General features: G+C 44.0%; 1 protein-coding gene across 2 annotated transcripts in view; it reads left to right on the top strand.

Moving 5' to 3' along the window:
- The window catches only part of LOC149441740 (semaphorin-6D-like), a 339,406-nt gene that overhangs the window by 94,786 nt on the left and 219,501 nt on the right, over positions 1 to 25,119 (top strand). For both annotated transcript variants that reach the window (XM_089656952.1, XM_089656950.1), the window contains exon 2: positions 3,307 to 3,359. The gene's annotated coding sequence lies outside the window, so the exon portion shown is untranslated. The remainder of the gene's footprint in view (positions 1 to 3,306; positions 3,360 to 25,119) is intronic.

Raw genomic sequence — 25,119 nt, 5'->3', positions numbered from 1 at the left:
TTCAGGATGGTCTGAAGCGGGGTGAGTTTGCACTGGGGTAGGCCGGTGAGGAGGGAGTTGCAGTAGTCAAGGCGTGAGATAATCAGGGAGTGAACGAGTAGTTTAGTGGTGTCTGGGGTAAGGAAGGAGCGTATCTTGGAGATGTTCCGGAGGTGGAGCCTGCATGAGTTTGTGAGAGATTTGATATGAGGTTGAAAGGAAAGGTTTGAGTCCAGAATGACGCCAAGGACCTTGGCTTGCGGGGCGGGATTGATGGTGGTGTTGTTGGTAGTGATGGAAAGGATGGGGGGGGGGGCACGGGAAGGGGGAAAGACGAGAAGCTCGGTTTTGGAGAGGTTGAGTTTGAGGAAATGGAGCGACATCCAGTCAGAGATGTCGTTTAGGAGGTGAGTGATGCGGGCGGAGAATGTGGGGGTGAGGTGAGGGGTGGATAGGTAGATTTGAGTATCATCAGCATAGAGGTGGTAGTTGAAGCCGTGGGAGTGTATGAGTTTGCCAAGGGAGGAGGTGTAGATGGAGAAGAGAAGGGGTCCAAGGACAGAGCCCTGGGGGACCCCAACAGAGAGGGGGAGGGAAGAGGAGGTGGCGCCGTTGTAGCAAACGCTGAAGGAGCGTTGGGATAGGTAGGAGGAGAACCAGGAGAGAGCGGTGTCTCTGATGCCAAGGGAGAGTAGTTTATTAAGGAGGAGGGGGTGGTCGACTGTGTCAAAGGCCGCAGAGAGGTCTAGGAGAAGGAGGACAGAGTAGTCGCCTTTGGCTTTGGCGGTTAGTAGATCGTTGGTGATTTTGAGGAGGGCAGTTTCGGTGGAGTGTAGGGGACGGAAGCCGGACTGTAGTGGGTCAAGGAGGTTGTTGTCAGTTAGGTGGGCGCTTAGGCGATCGTAGACCAAGCGCTCAAGGAGCTTGGACGTGAGTGGCAGTAGGGAAATTGGTCTGAGGTTGTTGAGGTCAGTGGAGTCCAGGGAGGGCTTTTTGAGTATGGGGGTGATGTGCGCATGTTTTAGGGGGGAGGGGAAGACGCCAGTAGCGAGGGAGAGATTGAAGATGTGGGTAAGGGAGCGGATGAGGGAAGAGGGGGGTGACCGGAGGAGTTGAGAGGGGATAGGGTCCAGGGGGCAGGTAGTGAGGCGGGCTTCTGAGAAGACTCTGGTGACTTCCTCAGTGGTAGTAGGGCTGAAGGAGTGCAGTGATGGGGGGGTTACGGTAGGCAGGGCCTTGGGTGTGGTGGGGGGCAGTGCCGTTGCAAGGTCAGAGGAGGGGAGAGATGAGAGGGTGATGGAAGGGGAGAGGCTAGATGGGGAGGTAGACTGCAAGTTGACTATGTCCTTGCGGATTGCGTCAATCTTGCTATGGAGATGAGTGGCAATCTCGTGGGCGGTAAGTGAGGTACTGAGTGGAGGAGGGGGGGGAGAGAGCAGGGAGTTGAAGGTGGAGAAGAGTCGGCGAGGGCAGTTAGAGAGGGTGTTGATCAGGTCAACGAAGTAGGCCTGCTTGGCGGCGTGGAGGGAGGAGGTGTAGGTGAGGAAGGCAGATTTGTAGAGGGAGAATGCATGAGGGGACCTGGTTTTGCGCCATAGTCTCTCCAGCGCACGACTGCGACGTTTGAGGCATTTAGTGTGGTCGTTCTGCCATGGTTGGAGCGGTCTGGGTTTGATGTTGCGTGTGGTTAGGGGTGCCAGAGAGTCTAGGGTGGCTGATAGTGACTCGTTGTACGCGGTGGTGGCTAGGTCAGGACATGACAGTGGAAGGATGCTGTCGTGCAAGCGGTCGGCAGCCGAGTGGAAGGGGGCCGGGTGCAGGTTGCGGAGGTTGCGGCTGGTGATGGTTTGGCGCACTGGGGGGGGGGAGTTAGGGGAAGGGGAGATGGAGAACGTGAGGAGGTGGTGGTCGGAGAGAGGGAAGGGGGTGTTAGTGAAGTGGTTAAGGGTACAGAGGTGGGAGAAGACGAGGTCCAGGGTGTTCCCATTGATGTGGGTGGAGGATTGAGTGTGTTGTGTGAGCGCGAAGGAGGTGGTTAAGTGGAGGAGTCGAGAGGTAGCTGGGGTGTTGTCGTTGATGGGGATGTTGAAGTCCCCGAGGATGATGGTCGGTAGCTCAGAGGAGAGGAAGAAGGGAAGCCAGGCGGCGAAGTCATCCAGGAAGCGGGCTATGGATCCGGGGGGCCTGTAGATCACTGCGATCCTTAAGGGGGTGGGTGAGAAGAGCCGGATGCAGTGAGCCTCGAAGGAGGAGAAGGTTAGGGAGGGGGGGTTAGGGAGGACCTGGAAGGTGCTCAGCGGTGATAGGAGCAGGCCGACACCACCACCTTTGTGACCGCTCAGTCTTGGTGAATGGGACCAGATGAGACCTCCATGAGAGAGTGCCGCAGGGGAGGTAGAGTCGGTGGCCTGTACCCAGGTTTCGGTGATGGCTAGGAGGTTGAGGGAGCGGGAGATGAAGAGGTCATGGATGGCAGTTAGTTTGTTGCAAACCGAGCGGGCGTTCAGAAGTGCAACCGAGAGAGGGGGGATGGATGTGGGGAGGAGGTGCACAGGTATGAGGTTGAGGGGGTTGCGGCGGCTGGCGGGAGCAGGGGGGTCCCTGGAGGGGGGGAGAGGTGGTGAGGGGCCAGGGTTCGGGGAGATGTCCCCAGCGGATAGGAGAAGGAGAAGGGTGAGGAGGGTGGCATGGGAATATATATTGTACATTCACATCAGTCCCTAACCCTCAAGGGGCGTACAATCTAAGGTCCGTATCCTACATTCATACATGTATTATTATTAATATTATTAATAATAATAATAATATTATTATTATTATTATTATTATACAGGATTTATATAGTGCACAAATTTTGCGCAGTGTTTTACAAAATATACATACTAGAGCCAATTTAGACAGGAGCCAATTAACCTACCAGCATGTCTTATTATTATAACTTTATTATACAAATGTATTGCAAAAAAATTCTCAGTCATTATATTGTCAGGAGTGCCTATTTTAACTATTTTTTTATTTTAGTAAAAAAAAAAACTATATTATATTTTTATTAAAAAAAATTTAAATAAGAACAAAATATATTAATACCTTAGTTTTAAAAAATCCTATTTTAATAAAAAAAAATTTAATTTAAAAAACAATTCTGATATTGTAATTAAAAAAAACTATTGTAATATTTTAATTTAAAAAAAACTACTTAAAAACGGTAATAAAAAATAAACTATTTTAACTATTTCTATTAAAAAAACTATTGTAATATTTTATTTTACAAAAAATAAACTATTTTAATATTTTATTTATAAAATACTTTTCTCTCTTATTTTTCAGATCTGAAGTTTTCATCGGACCCCATATATCTGTCAACTGAACATAGTAGTAAGGTAATATTATTTACATTGTTACTTATATACTTGGAGTAGCTTGAAATGAAATTTTCTAAGATGTCTTTTTAAAAAAAAAAATAATATAGTCCTGCAATGTTGTCAAGCTCCTCCCGCTAGGAACTTCCAGCTCAAAAGCATTTTTCAACCATTTTTAAAAAATAATATAGTCCTGCAATGTTGTCAAGCTCCTCCCCCTAGGAACTTCCAGCTCAAAAGCATTTTTTGACACAGTTTTAATAAATAATATAGTCCTGCAATGTTGTCAAGCTCCTCCCCCTAGGAACTTCCAGCTCAAAAGTATTTTTCAACCATTTTTAAGAAATAATATAGTCTTGCAATGTTGTCAAGCTCCTCCCCCTAGGAACTTCCAGCTCAAAAGCATTTTTTGACACAGTTTTAAAAAATAATATAGTCCTGCAATGTTGTCAAGCTCCTCCCCCTAGGAACTTTCAGCTCAAAAGCATTTTTTGACACAGTTTTTAAAAAATAATATAGTCCTGCAATGTTGTCAAGCTCCTCCCCCTAGGAACTTTCAGCTCAAAAGCATTTTTTGACACAGTTTTTAAAAAATAATATAGTCCTGCAATGTTGTCAAGCTCCTCCCCCTAGGAACTTTCAGCTCAAAAGCATTTTTTGACACAGTTTTTAAAAAATAATATAGTCCTGCAATGTTGTCAAACTCCTCCCCCTAGGAACCTCCAGCTCAAAAGCATTTTGTGACACAGTTTTAAAAAATAATATAGTCCTGCAATGTTGTCAAGCTCCTCCCCCTAGGAACTTTCAGCTCAAAAGCATTTTTTGACACAGTTTTTAAAAAATAATATAGTCCTGCAATGTTGTCAAACTCCTCCCCCTAGGAACTTCCAGCTCAAAAACATTTTTTGACACAGTTTTTAAAAAATAATATAGTCCTGCAATGTTGTCAAGCTCCTCCCCCTAGGAACTTCCAGCTCAAAAGCATTTTTTGACACAGTTTTAAAAAATAATATAGTCCTGCAATGTTGTCAAGCTCCTCCCCCTAGGAACTTCCAGCTCAAAAGCATTTTTTGACACAGTTTTAAAAAATAATATAGTCCTGCAATGTTGTCAAGCTCCTCACCCTAAGAACTTCCAGCTCAAAAGCATTTTTTGACACAGTTTTTAAAAAATAATATAGTCCTGCAATGTTGTCAAGCTCCTCCCCCTAGGAACTTCCAGCTCAAAAGCATTTTTTGACACAGTTTTAAAAAATAATATAGTCCTGCAATGTTGTCAAGCTCCTCCCCCTAAGAACTTCCAGCTCAAAAGCATTTTTTGACACAGTTTTTAAAAAATAATATAGTCCTGCAATGTTGTCAAGCTCCTCCCCCTAGGAACTTCCAGCTCAAAAGCATTTTTTGACACATTTCAGTCAATTTTTTTGCTTGATAATATCTAGTGCTAGCATGGCTATAAATGTTTGCAAATTAAAATTTCAATTATTGCATATGGTGGAAAATAAAAATTACTGATAATAAAATTTAGCATAAGCCCAGTCATCGGTGCTTTGCCTTAAGACAGTTACGCCGCCACTAAGAGGGTGGGGCATGACAACATTGTAAACAGTTGGTATGTGGAAATATTTAGAAAAAAAATATTTAAAAAAATATTTAAAAAAAATAAAAATATATAATATTTAAACCAAATTTAAAAAAAAATAAAAAAAATATTTAAAAAAAATATATACTATTTTTTAAAAAAATTTAAAAAAAATTAAAAAATATATATATTTAAAAAAGTAAAAAAAAATAAAAAAAATTAAATTATAATATTTAAAAAAAATAAAAACAAAAAAAATATTTAAAAAAAATATTTAAAAAATAAAAACCAGAGCAAGAGAAGGCAGCTGCCAAACGTTAATTTTTACAAAAATTATACCCAGGGTCCAATAAACACGATCCCCTGCGCTGGACGCGGCAAAACGAATGTAACGCTTGATGGCTACTGCGCCTTTAAGAAGCCGCACTTCGAGGCTTTTCAATTTCGTTCTGTGAAAAAAAAAAAAAAAAAAAACCTGTTCGCCGCAGGAATATTCCTCTGGAAAGAGAAAGACGAATGACTCGGCTTAATGAGAAGTGATGGGTCGGCTCAGCTGACGCTACGGAGGTCACAAACTCGGTGTTTGGGCTCGGCGGCTCCGCTAATAAAGCACAAAACACAGCTTTTTCCAATAAAAATGGACGTCCGCGGCCTTGATAAATCGCGCTCATCTGTATTCATGGCCGCTACATAAAAAGCCGAACAAATCCTGAGGACGATAGATGCGGAATACTTAAAGACGAATAATTCAGAGTCTGTGAAATGGTTTTTTTTTTTTTTTTTTTTTTTTTTTTTACTCGACTGAATTTCAGGGTCATTTCCTTTTTCTGTCTTCAAGAGGGGCTTGCATTATAATCGCATTTAAAATAAAGTTCCTGATAGGTGAGGTTCGGGTCGTGTTGAATGGTCTATACATGACCTGAACCCTCTGTGCCGAGTATATTCTGGAATGGCCACATGTTATTACCTCCACTGATAGAGATCACTTCCTGGTTTGACATGTCCTTCAGGGCCTCTGAGGCCACCTGAGACCTCCTAGATATAAAAATTATATAAAAATATCTCATAAAAAAGGTACAAGTTCCAATAACTGGTCTATACATGACCTGAATCCCCTGTGCCGAGTATATTCTGGAATGGTCACATATTTATTACCTGCACTGATAGAGATCACTTCCTGGTTTAACATGTTCTTCACAGTCTCTGAGGCCTCCTGAGACCTTCTAGATACAAAAATATATAAAAAATATCTCATAAAAGGGGTTCAAGTTCCAATAACTGGTCTATACATGACCTGAATCCCCTGTGCCGAGTATATTCTGGAATGGTCACATTTTATTATCTGCACTGATAGAAATCACTTCCTGGTTTGACATGTCCTTCACGGCCTCTGAGGCCTCCTAGATATTAAAGTATCTAAAAAATATCTCCTAGAAGAGGTACAAGTTCCAATAACTGGTCTATACATGACCTGAATCCCCTGTGTAGAGTAAATTCTGGAATGGCCACGTTATTACCTGCACTGATAGAGATCACTTCCTGGTTTGACATGTCCTTCACGGCCTCTGAGGCCTCCTGAGACCTCCTAGATATAAAAATATCTCACAAAAGAGGTACACCTTCCCATAACTAGTCTATACATGACCTGAATCCCCTGTGCCGAGTATATTCTGGAATGGTCAAATTTTGTTACCTGCACTGATAGAGATCACTTCCTGGTTTTTACATGTCCTTCACGGCCTCTGAGACCACCTGAGACCTCCTAGATATAAAAATTATATAAAAATATCTCATAAGAGGTTCAAGTTCCAGTAACTGGTCTATACATGACCTGAATCCCCTGTGTAGAGTATATTCTGGAATGGCCACATTTTATTACCTGCACTGATGGAGATCACTTCCTGGTTTGACATGTCCTTCACGGCCTCTGAGGCCTCCTGAGACCTCCTAAATATAAAAATATCTCATAGAAGAGGTACACCTTCCAGTAACTGATCTATACATGACCTGAATCCCCTGTGCAGAGTATATTCTGGAATGGCCACATTTTGTTACCTCCACTGATAGAAATTACTTCCTGGTTTGACATGTCCTTCACTGGCTCTGAGGCCTCTTGAGACCTCCTAGACATGTGGCTGGGGAGGAGCAGACCAGGACGTTAGGGCTGCCACTGCATTTGATATTAAGGCTTGCTGATTTGCAGTCAGCAACAGACTGGGCATGGCCCAGCTCTTTGCACCAGGACTAATAGCTGCTAATCATTGGTCAACTGGACTTGAAGGACATTTTGTAGCTTCTCCAAGCCACTTGTTCAATTCATTTATGTCCAGATATCAGAACTATCTGATAGAAGAGGCACAAGTTCCACAAACTGGTCTAAACACGAATCCCTGGTGTAGAGTATATTCTGGGATGGCCACATTTTTTTTATCTGTACCAATCGATTCTTGGTTTCATGCATCTTTCACTGTCTCTGAGGCCTCCTGAGACCTTCCAGATATGTGGCTATGGAGGAGCAGATCATGGAGTCAGGGTTGTTATTGCCTGTTAGCATTGAGTCTTGCCGAGTTACATTCACCATAGACTGGGCATGGCCAAGATCTTTGCACCAGGGATAATAGCAGGTAATCATTTGCCAACTGGACTTGAAGGACTATTTGTAGCTTCTCCAAGCCACTTGTTCAATTCATTTATGTCCAGATATCAGAAATATCTGATAGAAGAGGTAAAAGTTCCACAAACTGGTCTAAACATGAATCTCTGGTGTAGAATATATTCTGGGATGTCCACATTTTTTTTATCTGTACCAGGCTATTCTTGGTTTCATGTGTCTTTCACTGTCACTGAGGCCTCCTGAGACCTTCCAGATATGTGGAGGAGCAGATCACGGAGTCAAGGTTCTTATTGCATGTTACCATTGAGTCTTGCCGAGTTACATTCACCATAGACTGGGCATGGCCAAGATCTTTGCACCAGGACTAATAGCAGGTAATCATTTGCCAACTGGACTTGAAGGACATTTTGTAGCTTCTACAAGCCACTTGATCAATTCATTTATGTCCAGAAATCAGAAATATCTGATAGAAGAGGTACAAGTTCCACAAACTGGTCTAAACATGAATCCCTGGTGTAGAGTATATTCTGGGATGGCCACATGTTTTCTATCTGTACCAATCGGTTCTTGGTTTCATGTGTCTTTTACTGTCTCTGAAGCCTCCTGAGACCTTCCAGATATGTGGCTGTGGAGGAGCAGACCACGGAGCCAGGGTTGTTATTGCTTGTTAGCATTGAGTCTTGCCAAGTTACAGTCACCATAGACTGGGCATGGCCACATTTTTGCATCTGTACCAATCGGTTCTTGGTTTCATGTGTCTTTCACTGTCTCTGAGGCCTCCTGAGACCTTCCAGATATGTGGCTGTGGAGGAGCAGATCACAGAGCTAGGGTTGTTATTGTGTGTTAGCATTGAGTCTTGCCGAGCTAGAGTCACCATAGACTGGGCATGGCCAAGCTCTTTGCACCAGGACTAATAGCAGGTAATCATTTGCCAACTGGAGTTGAAGGACTATTTGTAGCTTCTCCATGCCTTTTGATCAATTCATTTATGTCCAGATATCAGAAATATCTGATAGAAGAGGTTCAAGTTCCACAAACTGGTCTAAACAAGAATCCCTGGTGTAGAGTATATTCTGGGATGGCCACATGTTTTTTATCTGTACCAATCGATTCTTGGTTTCATGTGTCTTTCACTGTCTCTGAGGCCTCCTGAGACCTTCCAGATATGTGGCTGTGGAGGAGCAGATCACGGAGTCAGGGTTGTTAGTGTGTGTTAGCATTGAGTCTTGCCGAGTTACAGTCACCATAGACTGGGCATGGCCAAGATCTTTGCACCAGGACTAATAGCTGGTAACCATTGGCCAACTGGACTTGAAGGTCAATTTGTAGCTTCTCCATTCTGCGATGGCTACATTTTTGCATCTGTACCAATCGATTCTTGGTTTCATGTGTCTTTCACTGTCTCTGAGGCCTCCTGAGACCTTGAGTCATTGAGTCTTGCCGAGTTACAGTCACCATAGACTGGGCATGGCCGAGATCTTTGCACCAGGACTAATAGCCGGTAATCATTAGCCACATCCAGTTGGACGTGTTCCATCATTTTCAAGACGTTTCAGTTCTCAGAAATGTCAGGAACATACCCCAATATTGACATTCACCTTCATCCAACCACCATGGAATCTGTCAAGGGAGATGTTATTTGCCCAAGAACGAGATGGGTGGTGTGAAAGTTGTGGAACCCTCTGATTCTAGTTGCCAACTGCATGGGTGTTAATCCTTTAAGTCCCACGTCCGACAATGTGAATTATTGCCAAATCGTAAGTGTAGACCACTCGAAAGACATGAGAGATGTTGTGGAAGGCCCCCCCTACCTCTGCTCAGGGATGATGGTTCCATTTTGATGTAGATGGTCTCGCGCATGCCTCTTCAGAACCAGTTGTCCTCTCCTAAGTAAGTACCTCCCTGTCCTCGAGAGAATGTCCCTTTTCCTTAAGGTGTAAAAAGACCTCCTGACCTGGAGATTTTGTCCTCCTACATTGCCCATTCCTCTTCCGTAGCGCCGGGGGGTGTGAAGTTGGGCAGTGGAACAACGTAAGGAGCGGTGAAGGACGTCTACGTCTACCTATGCAACAATCCAGCAGGGCTTCAGCCAGGACTGGGATAGGCAGTGGTCAACGGGTCCCATGGTTGACTACGGGACCTCCAGCACACCAATCAGAAACCTGAGGAACGTGGAAATCGGGTTTCCATCTACTCTACCTTTCTTGCAGAACCTTAAATGTCATTTTGGGAGATGGGGGTGCAACACGGACACCCAACTCATAACCAAGACCACCCGTAACCAACTCTATCAGTTTCGGGAGGACCGGCCCTTTCACGGTGCTGGTAGAGAAGAAAAGCCTTGACTGTGCGGCGGTGTCAGAGATTGGTTGAGGTGTACGGTTACGTATGATGTATAATAAATAGGCTGCTATTGTCTCTCGGCCGTCTTTGTCTGGGACCTCGGAGCAGACCGCAGTCCACTGAAAGCCGAATATCAGTCCTGAGCGAGGAGGACATTGTCTGCTGAGCACACACAATGGCGTCCTGATGACAACAGACCCAAATAATAATACTCCGTTATAAAGGGTCATTATTAGACACAGAACAATGGAAGGGACGCTCGCCGGTCTACGAGACTTTGCCGCAACAACACACCACCAGTAAAAAAATAAATTAAAATAAAAAAATCAAAAAAATCTAGATCACGGGAATGTACAAATTCTGGGCAGACCAAGTCCTACTTGTAAACTGAATGTAGGACCCCAGAGATGCAACCACTAAGCCCCTGGAGTGCATGACAGAAGAAATTCAGCTAAAATTCTGCCGGAGACTTTTATCAACTATATGAAGCCTGCAGAAGTTATCTAAAACGAACAAAAATTATCTAGATTACAAAAAAAAAAAAAATGTAAACCTAACAAAAAAAATTCCAAACAAATAAAGTGATCTGAAACAAAAATAATAAAGAAAATCTAAAACTGAAAAAAATACCGAAAGCAAAAAAAAAAAAACAAAAAAAATCTAAAGCTAACAATAAAAAAACAAAAGAAAAAAAAATATCTAAACTAAAAATAAAAAAACTTTAAAAACTAAAAAAAATTATCTGAAGCTAAAAAAAAAAATTTTAGAAAAAAAAAGATTTAACATTTTAAAAAAGTTCTAAAAAATGATCTAAAAAAAAAAAAAAGATTTAAAACTGTAAAAGGATCTAAAACTAAGAAAATACTAAGGAAACTAAGAAATAAATGATCTAAATCTAAAGTTAAAAATCTAAAACTAAAAAAAAAAAATATGGTCTAAAACTATTGCTGGCTATACACTATACAATTTTCTGGCCAATTTCTGCCTAATTTCTAGTGTTGTTATGTTTGACCTCCTATTATATGGTTTTTCGTAAATCTAAACCAAAAATCTCAAGAAAATTGTATAATGTATGGCCAGCCTAAGTTGTTAAAAATATGATCTAGAACTAAAAAAAAAAAATCTAAGAAAAAACTAAGAAAATTAAGAAACAAATGATCTAAATCTAAAGTAAAAAAAAATCTAAAACTAAAAAAAAAAAATATGGTTGTTAAAAAATATGTTGTTAAAAATATGATCTAGAATTAAAAAAAAATTCTAAATGCAAAAAAAAAAAATCTATATCTTAAAAAAATAAACTAAAAATAAAAATCTAATACTAACAAAAAAATCAAAAAAAATTTTTTTTATATAAAACTAACAAATAGATCTAAAACTAAAAAACTTTATTCAAAACTAAAAAAAGAAAATCTAAAAGTAAAAGAAATGATTTAAAACAAAAAAAAATCTAAAACTAAGAAAAAAAGGTCTAAAACTAAAGAAAATCTAAAACTAAAAAGAAAAAAAAATATCTTAAACTGTGCTGTAAAAAAAATCTAAAAAAAAATAAAAATCTGAACTAAAAAAAATTTAAAACTAAAAACAAAAAAGGATCTAAAACTAAAGAGAGAGAAAAAAAAGATCATAAACTATGTTGTAAAAAAATCTGATCTAAAAAAAAAATCTAAAACCAAAAAAAAAATCTATATCTTAAAAAAATAAACTAAAAATAAAAATCTAATACTAACAAAAAAATCTAAAACTTTTTTTTTTAATATAAAACTAACAAATAGATCTAAAACTAAAAAATTTTATTCAAAACTAAAAAAAGAAAATCTAAAAGTAATAAAAATTATTTAAAACAAAAAAAAATCTAAAACTAAGAAAAAAAGGTCTAAAACTAAAGAAAATCTAAAACTAAAAAGAAAAAAAAAATATCTAAAAAAAAAAAAAAATCTGAAACTAAAAAAAATCTAAAACTAAAAAAAAAAAAGGATCTAAAATTAAAGAGAGAGAGAAAAAAAAAAAGATCTTAAGCTATGTTGTAAAAAAAATCTAAAACCCAAAAAAATCTAAAAAATAAAAAAATTATAATAAAAAAAAGATCTAAAACGTAAAATAAATAATCTAAATAATAAAAAAAAATCTAAAATATTTATAAGAAGGGTATATTATTTTAAAGTTTCTCTAAAGTTAAACTTTTTATTTTCGATACAATAAGTTGTCACCAAAACAAGCGCCCCCCCCCCCCCCCCCTTCCCCATTGGAAGATTTCCCCTCTTTTCCTGTTATGTCAAAATTTTGGATTTTCCATCACGTTTGGTGCCAAGACCGATAGAAAGGGTAAAAACATGTCCACCCCCCCGAGAACAAAACATTTAATATATATTCAAGTCTTCAGATGTGGCGGCTGCATTAGTTTTCCTTTGTCAAGGTTTTTTTTTTTAAATTTTATTTTCACTTCCTGTCTTGGGGTGACAACGCTCGCTGTACTGTGTCTATGGAGGAGCAGGACAAGACTACAGAACACCTCCCCCATCTTTTCCTCCATGCAGCACAGGAAGTTGGGGTTTCTGGCAGGATCGACAGGTATAAAAACGATTTCAGGGGTATATTTACGGGTCCAAAAGGGTCCCAAAAAGAGTTCCGTACGCTTTGATCTCACAGTAAAAAAAACTATCGGGGGGTTAAACTTCTCCCCACTTTGTCTGAAATGAAAATGTTGTTTCTGCGATGGCGGCACGCGTGGCTGCGATGTGACTGCGGCGTTGAGACCGCATGAGGGAAATGCTGTTTATTCCTCCTGGGCCCGAGCGGCCGCTGGCGGTGTCACGGGGAGCTGCCGGGTGATTCAATCAACTGAGAGTCGCAGGGGGGGCAGGGAGGGGCGCCTGAAACCTACAATGTGACTTTGTTACTTATACAGTTTGTGCTTCAGGTCATGTGTGAGTGTAACCCGTCCAGATATTTACTCAGCACAGGGATGGTGGGAACCCCTCATAATGGGCACAGCGGGTGTACAGACCCGGGAACTCAGCACAGGGAGGGTGGGAACCCCTCATAACAGGCACAGCGGGTGTACAGACCCGGGAACTCAGCATAGGGATGGTGGGAACCCCTCATAATGGGCACGGCGGGTGTACAGACCCGGGAACTCAGCACAGGGATGGTGGGAACCCCTCATAATGGGCACGGCGGGTGTACAGACCCGGGAACTCAGCACAGGGATGGTGGGAACCCCTCATAATGGGCGCAGCGGGTGAACAGACCCGGGAACCCAGCACAGGGATGGTGGGAACCCCTCATAATGGGCACAGCGGGTGTACAGACCCGGGAACCCAGCACAGGGATGGTGGGAACCCCTCATAATGGGCACAGCGGGTGTACAGACCTGGGAACTCAGCACAGAGATGGTGGGAATCCCTCATAATGGGCACAGCAGGCGTACAGACCCAGGAAATCAGCACAGGGATGGTGGGAACCCCTCATAACGGGCACAGCAGGCGTACAGACCCGGGAACTCAGCACAGGGATGGTGGGAACCCCTCATAACGGGCACAGCAGGCGTACAGACCCGGGAAATCAGCACAGGGATGGTGGGAACCCCTCATAATGGGCACAGCGGGCGTACAGACCTGGGAATTCCACACAGGGATGGTGGGAACCCCTCATAATGGGCACAGTGGGCGTAAGGACCTGGGAACTCAGCACAGGGATGGTGGGAACCCCTCATAATGGGCACAGCAGGGATGCTGAAGTAACAGTTTTGGGTGGACAGACCCTTTAAGAGCTGCAGACAGAAGTCAGGCAGCAGAGGCTGGGACGTGGGAAACCCCGCCCAGTGCGGTATTAGAGGCGGGGTCAGCCGGGACCTCATCATTGGTGCTGGAGCATGTGATGAATTAATCTGTCTGATCCTGCTGGGTGGAGGGATCCGGGACAGTCCTGAACTCCAGTCTTAGCCGAAGGCGATAAGTGACTTTCCCGGCGCCGTGCGCAAAATCAAAAGTCTGCCGAAAAACAGCCACCGCGCTAGAGGAAGACAAACCCCTTCTATGACACCAACGACAACTGCGTGAACCCCACTGGTGTCATCGGGACAATTTGTTATTTATTTTTTTTATTTTTTCGAGAATAACAGCGTTTACAGCGTTACGCACCCAGGCATAAATTGTGGACGTGCACTTTTTTTTTGCGCATATTGCATGCGTGGTGCGATGGAACGCATTGTTAAAACGCATCAAAGTGCCATTTTTTTAAAATGTGATGTAACTCCATAGGGGCAGCAGCGTGTTGAGGCGCAACGACGCACGTTGCAACGCGTTTTGTGCCATTTTAGTGAGCGTCAGCGCGATGCTTTGGTGTGGACAGGGCCCACAGACAGCGCAGCAATTAAAAAAAAAATTCTAGCCGATAGAATGAGTTTGCGCACATTAATGCACATTTAGGTGTAAAATACGCTTCTTTGGGAACGGAAATTTGCTGCGCTGTCCCTTTAAAATAGATTTCATATGTTTTCCATGTATTATACATTTTTAAAGGGACAGCGCAGCAGTTTAAAAAAAAAATTGTAGCCAAGAGAATGAGTTTGCGCACATTTATGCACATTTTGGTGTAAAATACGCTTCTCTGGGAATGCAAATTTTCAGCGCTGTCCCTTTAAAATATATTTCATATGTTGTCCATATATTTTTAAAGGGACAGCGCAGTATTTTAAAAAACAATGCTAGCCAATAGAATGAGTTTGCGCACATTTATGCATTTTTAACTGTAATATACGCTTCTCTGGGAATGCAAATTTGCAGCGCCGTCCCTTTAAAATATATTACATATGTTGTTCATATATTTTTAAGGGACAGCGCAGTATTAAAAAAAATAATAAAATTTGCGCACATTAATGCACGTTTAGGTGTAAAATACGCTTCTCTGAGAATGCAAATTTGCAGCGCCGTCCCTTTAAAATATATTATGTGTGTTGCATATATTTTTAAAGGGACAGCGCAGTATTTTTAAAAAACAAAATCTAGCCAATAGAATGAGTTTGCGCACATTAAAATATAGTTCAAAAGTTGTCCATATATTTTTTTAAAGGGACAGCGCAGCAATTAAAAGGAAAAAATTGTAGACAATAGAACAAGCTTGCGCACATTTATGCTCATTTAAGTGTAAAATACGCTTCTCTGAGAACGCAAATTTGCTGCGCCGTGCCTTTAAAATACATTACATATGTTGCATATAAATAAAATATTTTTTAAAGGACGGCGCTGCAAAATAAAAAAAAAATTAGCTTCTCTGGGAACGCAAATTTGCTGCGCTGTCCCTTTAAAATATATTTCAGATGTTGTTCATATATTTTTAAGGGACAGAGCAGTATTTAAAAGAATAAAAAGAAAAAAAAAAATTCTAGCCAACAGAATGAGTTTGCGCACATTAATGCACATTTAGGAGTAAAATACTCTTCTCTGAGAACGCAAATTTGCAGCGCCGTCCCTTTAAAATATATTACACGTGTTGCATATATTTTTAAAGAGACAGCGCAGTATTTTTTAAAAACAAAATCTAGCCAATAGAATAGAGTTTGCGCACATTAAAATGTAGTTCGAAAGTTGTCCATATATTTTTTAAAGGGACAGCTCAGCAATTAAAAAGAAAAAATTGTAGACAATAGAACAAGTTTGCGCACATTTATACTCATTTAAGTGTAAAATACGCTTCTCTGAGAACGCAAATTTTCAGCGCCGTGCCTTTATAATATATTACGTGTTGTTCCTAGATCATATATATAATTAAAAAAACAAAAATTCTAGCCAACAGAATGAGCTTGCGCACATTAATGTGTAAAATACGCCTGTCTGGGAACGCAAATTTGCAGCGCCGTGCCTTTAAACTATATTACGTGTATTGTTCATAGATCATATATATAATTAAAAAAAAAATTCTAGCCAATAGAATGAGTTTGCGCACGTTTACGTTTTTTAAACGCAAGGTGCAAATGCGGATTTAAATGCCTTCATGGGTTAATTAGGTCCAGCGCAGCTGCATTCAGAGGCGTAAAACAAAATCGCCAGGCGCTTCTGAAATCGGCATTTTTTTTTTGCGCCCGTGTGCCTCAGACAGGTCCTCTTTCCCGGCTGCGTTGCGGGGATTAGTCGTCTCGGAGAGAGAACGCGCTCTGCTCTTTATCAGGAAACAAACGCAGCCGGCTGTCAGGGTGACATTCCGGAATCCCTGGCATGGAGTCCCGGAGTGTATGGAAACACGCCGAAGGAGACGGGCCGCCATCTACGAGGAGCCGATAAAAGGACGCGGCAGACACAACTGTCCTTGTCGGAGTCTCACGAGTGCCAGATGGAGAAATGAAACAGAGACGTTCCGGATAAATCACAGATAAGGCGCCTGGCAGGGCCCGGCCTTTCCCACGGTGCCCGCCGCCATGCCTGCAACTCTTCAGTCTTCAGCCAAAACCTTTCTATTTCTAGTAGACGCCTCTGTCGGGGGAGGAAGTGCTATCGGTGTCCCCAGAACCGAGTTATTTCTTACTTCCTGTTCCTGTGACAACCGTCAGTTGGACAGGCAGTTGGGTTGGCACTTGGGCAGAGTGGTGACAACAGGGCTTCTTATTAATAGGAAAGGAATTTGGAGGCCGATTATTTTTTTTTTTTCTTAGAAAAGGTGACAACCTTAACAGGAAATGAGGGAGAATCTCCTGTATGGGGACATACGGGGCCGTGCCGCTTGTGATGGAAAGTAAGGGGGTCCCTCAGACAGTCGGTGATGGTAGACTTCACACTGGACACTCTGACCTTGGAGCGTGCTCAGTTCTGTGTATGTTTGGCCCCTGGTCCGTACAGGGGTTGTTATGGTGCAGGCAGCCAGCTGCGTCTTAGCAACCAGTCATGCTGCATGACCCTGCCTATATTGTGATCGCAACCAGTGATGTTGTGTGGACCAGTCACCTGCATCCTAGCAACCAATGATGCTGTCTGGAACAATCGACTGCATCCTAGCAACCGATGATGCTGTGTGGACCAGTCACCTGCAGCCTAGCAACCGATGATGCTGTGTGGACCAGCCGCCTGCATCCTAGCAACCGATGATGCTGTGTGGACCAGTCACCTGCATCCTATCAACCAATAATGCTGTGTGGACCAGTCACCTGCATCCTAGCAACCAATGATGCTGTGTGGAACAGTCGCCTGCATCCTAGCAACCAGTGATGGTGTGTGTCACAGCCACCTGCATCTTAGTGACTAATGACAGTGTGTAGCCTAGCCACCTGCTTCCTAGCAACCAGTGATGGTGTGTGGGCCAGCCATCTGCGTCCTAAGGACCAGTGATGGTGTGTAGCCTAGCCACCTGCTTCATAGCAACCAGTGATGGTGTGTGGTCTGGCCTTCTGCATCCTTGCAACCATTGATGCTGCTTGCCCAGCCACCTGTGTACTAGCAACCAATGATGCTGTGTGGTCCTGCCACCTCCATCCTAGCAACCAATGATGCTATGGGGCCCAGCTGCCTGCATCCTAGCAACCAATGAATAATGTTGTGCAGACCAGCTGTCTGCTTCCTAGCGACCAATGATGGTGTTTAACCCAGCCGCCTGCTTCCTAGCAACCAGTGATAGTGTGTGTTCCCACCACCTGCATCCTAGCAACCAAAGATGCTATGTAGCCCAGCCACCTGCATCCTAGCAACCAATGAATAATGCTGTGCAGACCAGCTGTCTGCTTCCTAGCAACCAATGATGGCGTATGGTCCAGCAGCCAGCGTCCCAGCAACCATTAATAAGGATGCAGCAGAAATGGCTTCCTCGGGTGGCCTTGGGGACACAGACAGCAATATAATCCTGATGGATGTTCTAAGGAGACTTTTCCTCACGTCCTATTCTGTGACACTCTACACATAGAAAGGTAGTAGGAAGATTTCCCCTCACTCATAAATCTCCTGGGCAGGAAGTGATGGCAAATCTCTCTAACGGGATAGAAACACATTTTCGGCCTTCCTGTCCTCTCCCAGGTGTCACAGCGACAGGAAGTGAGGGAAAAAATCTCCCCAGCTAAAAAAAGCGCACATTTTGGTAAATGAAGGAATGATTAGAACTTTCTTGCTGTCAGCGCATTCTTGTCCCCTCCCCATTACTTGCAACAGGTGTCACAGGGACAGGAAGTGAGGGGAAATCTCCCCAAAAAGGGGGGCCACAGAAATAAAAACCTGACCAAAAATTGTAAAATCTCTCTTGCTCTCTCCAAAGACTTTGCCCGTCTTTAAGGGATCGATAAACAATCACGGCCGCAAATGAGGTCTGAAGTGATTCTGAGAAAGCCGCGGTTGTCGGAGTTACCCCCACGTCAGTACGCCGCCCGCCTCGTCGGGGTAGGGAGCGCCGTACTCAAGCTGTGAAGGAGAAGCTGGCAGGCAGGAATAATGAAGGCGAGAAAAGGAACCGGAGGAGAGTTCAATAGAAGCCGCGGTCATGTTTAATGAGGGCTTTTTATAGCCGATGGAGAAGGCGCGGAGGGAGGAGAGGCCAGCGCGTCCGTGTTAAGTGGGTGTCTACGCGGAGGGCGAGTGTTTTCCCTCACCTAGACCCCGGAAGACAGCCGGTCATGGAGCCAGACGACGATCTGCCAATACCGACATTATCCAGGTAGCTTCGTGTTGCGCCAAACAGTCGCGTGTGGAAAATGAAGCCTCCAGTGAAATGCTGGTGGCCATTTTTTCCAGCTCCGGTGAGAGATCCAAGGCTGTTACTTCTAATGGCATCTGTTCCTTCAAAGAGAACCGGTCATGACTAAGCACTAGGTTGTTTTGTGGCCAAGGAGGACTCTGGAACCTAGGGGTGATGCCAAAGGGCCAAAAGTAGTTTTCCCAAGGCTACACGTGAATGTAGTAGTGTCCGGGAACCACAGACAATCCAAGTGGAAGAATGTCACCAAGGAATCCTCAGAAGGGTCCAAAACTTTATTTAGTGGTCACATAATATATACGTTGGCAACGTTTCAGAGAATGACCAAGGGGCCCTGCGTGGCTCTGAAACGCTGCCGTCGTACCACTGAATAAAGCGTTGGACCTTTCTGAGGATTCCTTGGTGTGTTGGTGACATCTTTCCACTTGGAATGCCAAAGGGCCAGTCTTGACTTTTTCTTTTCTCTTTGTTTGGACCCTTCTGCGGATTCCTTGGTGTGCTGGTGACATTCTTCCACTTGGAATGCCAAAAGGCCACTCTTGACTTTTTCTTTTCTCTTTGTTTGGACCCTTCTGCGGATTCCTTGGCATGTTACTGACATCCTTCCACTTGGAATGCCAAAGGGCCAGTCTTGACTTTTTCTTTTCTCTTTGTTTGGACCCTTGTGCGGATTCCTTGGTGTGCTGGTGACATTCTTCCACTTGGAATGCCAAAGGGCCAGTCTTGACTTTTTCTTTTCTCTTTGTTTGGACCCTTCTGCGGATTCATTGGTGTGCTCATGACATTCTTCCACTTGGAATGCCAAAGGGCCAGTCTTGACTTTTTCTTTTCTCTTTGTTTGGACCCTTCTGCGGATTCCTTGGTGTGTTGGTGACATCTTTCCACTTGGAATGCCAAAGAGCCACTCTTGACTTTTTCTTTTCTCTTTGGTTTTTTCGAGCCACTGGTGTGGTGCACAAAAAAAACAGAAGGCAAAGTGAACCAAAAAAGTGCATGTAAGCACACAAAAGAGTGCACAAGGTTGTGTCAAATGGTCCACTCCCACAGAGCAAGGACTCTTCCCTGACCCCCTCCACCTGGGGAGGAAGACTGCTGACTAGAGGTAAGGCACATTTAGGGCCTGGCAGACCCCTCAAAAATCAACTGGATGGGAGATCCCTCAAGGCAGGGGTAGAAAGAACCTGATGGCCACACAATCTTCTCCTAGGATTCAGAGTAGGCCCGAAGACCCACACCCCAATTTTGACACAGCATCCGGTTGAGGGATCCCGTGACTCTTCCCTGACCCCCCGAGAAGCAGGACTCCTGACTAGAAGTAACTCTTACTCAGGGCCTGGCAGACCCTGCCAAAGCCAACTGGGTGGGAGACCCCCCAACACAGGGGAGGAAGGAACCTGATGGCCACACAACCTTCTCCTAGGCTTCAGAGTAGGCCCGAAGACCCACACCGCAATTTTGACACAGCACCCGGTAGAGGGATCCTCTGACTCTTCTCTGACGCTCCGAGAAGAAGGACTCCTGACTGGAAGTAAGGCTTACTCAGGGTCTAGCAGACCCTGCCAAAGCCAACTGGGTGGAAGACCCCCCTAACACAGGGGAGGAAGGAACCTGATGGCCACACAGCCTTCTCCTAGGCTTCAGAGTAGGCCCGAAGACCCACACTGCAATTTTCACATAGCCCCCAGTTGAGGGATCCCCTTGTCCTAATGGTGTCACTTCCTTGCTCGCTAGCGACAGGATGACTCAACTGCTATCGCCCTAAATCCAGTATCCAGGCAGGGCCTGGACTTCCATCCAAGACCTCTCCTCAAGCTATACCTGTCCATCACCAGTCCAACATCAGGGACAGTAGAGGCTCTAGGGTTGGATCACTGAATGACTAACCACCATAAAAGTCAGGGCTTAATCTTCATCCAAGGGAGGGGTTGGCCCTTAATTATTTAATTGCCAACCTCACCTCTCTATCATGCCTGGTATAATATCTGGATGCAGTTAACCAACCAAGTCCCGCTCTGTTTTTCAGGACCTCACCTCGCTGTTCTGGCTAACCAAGGGAGTAATTCCATAAGAAAAGATGAGCGATCCATTTGCCAGAGACAGGATGTCTTGACTGACATCACCCAAAGTTCAAGTTCCAACTGGAGCCTGGATGTCTATCCAAGACCTGTCCTGGACTTGTGCATCACCAGTCTAGCGTCAGGGTCAGTAGAGGCTTTAGTGTTGGACTGCTGAATGACAGAGGTGGAGCTTGACACCATGAAGGCTGGGGCTTAATCTTCATCCAAAGGAGAGAAGTTGGCCCTTAATTTATTTAGTTGCCAAGTCATTTCTTTCACCACCTCTCTATCCTGCCTGGAATAATTTCGGCCAAAGTTGGTCTCCAACTTGAGTGAGTTGTCAGCAGTGACCGGATATCTTGACTGACATCACCCAAAGTTCCAACCAGAACTTGGACGTCAATCCAAGACATGTTCTGGACTTGTCCATCACAAGTCTAGCATCAGGGTCAGTAGAGGTTCTAGTGTTGGAGTGGTGAATGACAGAGGTGGAGCTTGACACCATGAAAGCTGGGGCTTAATCTTCATCCAAGGGAGCCCTTAATTTTTTAGTTGCCAAGCCATTTCTTTCACCACCTCCCTATCCTGCCTGGAATAATTTCGGCCAAAGTTGGTCTCCAACTTGAGTGAGTTGTCAGCAGTGGCCGGATATCTTGACTGACATCACCCAAAGTTCCAACCAGAACTTGGACGTCTATCCAAGACATGTTCTGGTATGTCCATCACAAGGCTGGGGCTTAATCTTCATCCAAGGGAGGGGGGTTGCCCTTAATTTTTTAGTTGCCAAGCTATTTCTTTCACCACCTCCCTAGGTGGAGCTTGACACCAGGAAGGCTCAATCTTCATCCAGGGCTAGGGTTGCCATCCACATTTTCAGTCCAGCTCCTTTGAATTTTCTCCTCACTATGGTCGATCTATCCATCACAAGTCTAGCATCAGGGTCAATAGAGGCTCTAGTGTTGGAGTGCTGAATGACAGAGGTGGAGCTTGACACCATGAAGGCTGGGGCTTAATCTTCATCCAAGGGAGAGGGGGTGGCCCTTAATTTTTTAGTTGCCAAGCCATTTCTTTCACCACCTCTCTATCCTGCCTGGAATAATTTCGGCCAAAGTTGGTCTCCAACTTGAGTGAGTTGTCAGCAGTGACCGGATATCTTGACTGACATCACCCAAAGTTCCAACCAGAGCTTGGACATCTATCCAAGACATGTTCTGGACTTGTCCATCACAAATCTAGCATCAGGGTTAGTAGAGGTTCTAGTGTTGGAGTGCTGAATGACAGAGGTGGAGTTTGACACCATGAAGGCTGGGGCTTAATCTTCATCCAAGGGAGAGGGGGTAGCCCTTAATTTTTTAGTTGCCAACCATTTCTTTCACCACCTCTCTATCCTGCCTGGAATAATTTCGGCCAAAGTTGGTCTCCAACTTGAGTGAGTTGTCAGCAGTGACCGGATATCTTGACGGACATCACCCAAAGTTCCAACCAGAACTTGGACGTCTATCCAAGACATGTTCTGGACTTGTCCATCACAAGTCTAGCGTCAAGATATCCGGTCGCTGGTGACAACTCACTCATCAAGTTGGGGACCAACTTTGGCCGGTGGAGCTTGACACCAGGAAGGCTCAATCTTCATTCAGGGCACGGGTTGCCATCCACATTTTCAGTCCAGCTCCTTTGAATTTTCTCCTCACTATGGTCGAAAATGAACGTCGATTTGTCTCCACTAACGATTGGAAGATGGAACGAATGTTCTTAAAATAAAAAATTATTAACAAAATTCTCCTAGATTAGTAGATTATCTTCATTCCGAATCATAGAAAAAAAAAAAAGTTCAGTCTTCTAGCCAAAAATGGCCACCGGCGCAAAAATGAAGTCAAAGCAAAAAGGCGTGATTGCGTTTTTCATGCCTAACGAAGAGTCCTACCGGCGGCCATACACAGCGGCTCTTCCAAGTGGAGCGTTCCTTTAAGTGCGCCTTTAAGGACAAATCCAAGAATTACGAGGCTTTGAAAGGTACAAGATTCCCGATCGATAGGCTGTTAGGGAGAAAACAAAAACTCTGTTTTGTGAATCACGGCTTCATCATTATGCAGCTCAGACATACGGCCAGCAGGCTGAAAACGATTAATCATGCCCGTTATTTACTGCTGCGCAGGAGAAAAACCTACGCCGCGAAACATTGTTTTTAGCACGGCTAGGCGTGTGATAAATCTAAGGGGGTGTAAAGCTGCCCCCCCCCCCTCGGGGTGAAAACCTTGCCAGCCACCCACCATCTGTGCCCCCCCCCCCCCCGTGGTCACACACAGCCTCCTGAGCCGAATTACGGTGTGCGTCTGTCTCGTTCTTTTTGAAGCCGTATTGGTATTCCGAACGTGTTGGCTGTCACCCCGGGGGGGAGGTTTAATACTCAGAATAATTTGCATAATGCATTTCATTGGCTTGCGGGGCATTTAGGTGCAACCAGATAATTGTTTCGGTTAATGGCTGTGACTTTCCTTAAAGGTCGGCTTTGCTCAAGGTTTCAGTCAGACAAAGCCAGCCTCAAAGCAGGCAGTGACTGCTGCTGGTGTCTCATTAGGTAACCGTTGGACAAAGGATTCCCAGGGCTCTGAGAATCCTTTATCATGCATTAAGTCAGATGAAGCCACTCTCAAAGCAGGCCTTGATTGGTGTCACATTAGGTCACCATTGGACAAAGAGTTCCCAGTGCTCTGAGAATCCTTTATCATGCATTAAATCAGATGAAGCCACTCTCAAAGCAGGCCTTAACTGCTGCTGGTGTCTCATTAGCTAGCCATTTGACAAAGGGTTCCCAGTGCTCTGAGAATCCTTTATCATGCATTAAATCAGATAAAGCCACTCTCAAAGCAGGCAGTGACTGCTGCTGGTGTCTCATTAGGTAACCATTGGACAAAGAGTTCCCAGTGCTCTGAGAATCCTTTATCATGCATTAAGTCAGATGAAGCCACTCTCAGAGCAGGCCTTGACTGCTGCTGCTGTCTCATTAGCTAGCAGTTTGCCGAAGGGTTCCCAGTGCTCTGAGAATCCTTTATCATGCATTAAATCAGATGCAGCCACTCTCAAAGCAGGCCTTGACTGCTGCTGGTGTCTCATTAGGTAACCATTGGACAAAGAGTTCCCAGTGCTCTGAGAATCCTTTATCATGCATTAAATGAGATGAAGCCACTCTCAAAGCAGGCCTTGACTGCTGCTGCTGTCTCATTAGCTAGCCATTTGACGAAGGGTTCCCAGTGCTCTGAGAATCATTTTTCATGCATCAAATCAGGCAACACCATCCTCAAAGCAGGCAGTGACTGCTGCTACTGTCTCATTAGGTAACCATTGGACAAAGGATTCCCAGTGCTCTGAGAATCCTTTATCATGCATTAAATTAGACAAAGCCACCCTCAAAGCAGGCAGTGACTGCTGCTGGTGTCTCATTAGCTAGCCGTTTGACAAAAGGTTCCTAGTGCTCTGAGAATCCTTTATTGTGCATTAAGTCAGATGCAGCCACTCTGAAAGCAGGCCTTAACTGCTGCTGGTGTCTCATTAGCTAGCCATTTGACGAAGGGTTCCCAGTGCTCTGAGAATCCTTTATCATGCATTAAATCAGATGAAGCCACTCTCAAAGCAGGCAATGACTGCTGCTGCTGTCTCATTAGGTAACCATTGGACGAAGGGTTCCCAGTGCTCTCAGAATCCTTTTTCATGTATCAAATCAGGCAACACCATCCTTAAAGCAGGCAGTGACTGCTGCTGCTGTCTCATTAGCTAACCAATGAGACAATTGAATAACGCATCTGAATGACTTGTGGGGTATTTAGGTGCTTCCAGCTAATTGTTTCGGTTAATAGCTTTGATTATTACTTAAAGGTTGGCTCAGCTTGAGATTTCAATCAGACAAAGCCACCCTCAAAGCAGGCAGTGACTGCTGTTGTCTCATTAGCTAACCATTTGACAAAGGATTCCCAGTGCTCTTGGAATCCTTTATCATGCAGTAAATCAGATGAAGCCACTCTCAAAGCAGGCCTTGACTACAGGCCACTACTAAACACCACCAGTCGAACAATGCCCTAGCCACGGGAAGACGGCGAATTACCAACCGCAAAGCCATTACTAAACACCGCCACTTGAATCGCTGCTCTGTGTCATTGAAGAATGAGTATCACAAGAATCAGTCAAAGCTGGGACTATTCCTTCATTGATGGCACCATCTGAGGTTTCAATCAGACACAGCCAGCCTCGAAGCAGGCAGCAACTACTCTTGCTGTTCCTCATTGCCCAATCGCTTGACAAAGGATCCCCAGTGCTCAGAGAATCCTTTGTCCATTTTATTTAAAACATCAGTTCTATTTTGGATATAGGTTGATTAAAAGCTGATGTGGCCACAAGATGTGCTCATGAGTATTGTAGTGGGTTAGGTTTTTAAGAGGCTAAAAATTGGGTCCCGTCTACAATGCCCTAGCCACGGGAAGACGGCGAATTACCAACCGCAAAGCCTTTACTAAACACCGCCACGTG

The sequence above is a fragment of the Staurois parvus genome, unplaced genomic scaffold, assembly GCF_062004578.1.
Source record: "Staurois parvus isolate SC_StPar_1 unplaced genomic scaffold, SC_StPar_1.0 ptg000951l, whole genome shotgun sequence".
Taxonomy (NCBI): Eukaryota; Metazoa; Chordata; class Amphibia; order Anura; family Ranidae; genus Staurois; species Staurois parvus.
This window is presented reverse-complemented; position numbering and strand designations above follow the sequence as displayed.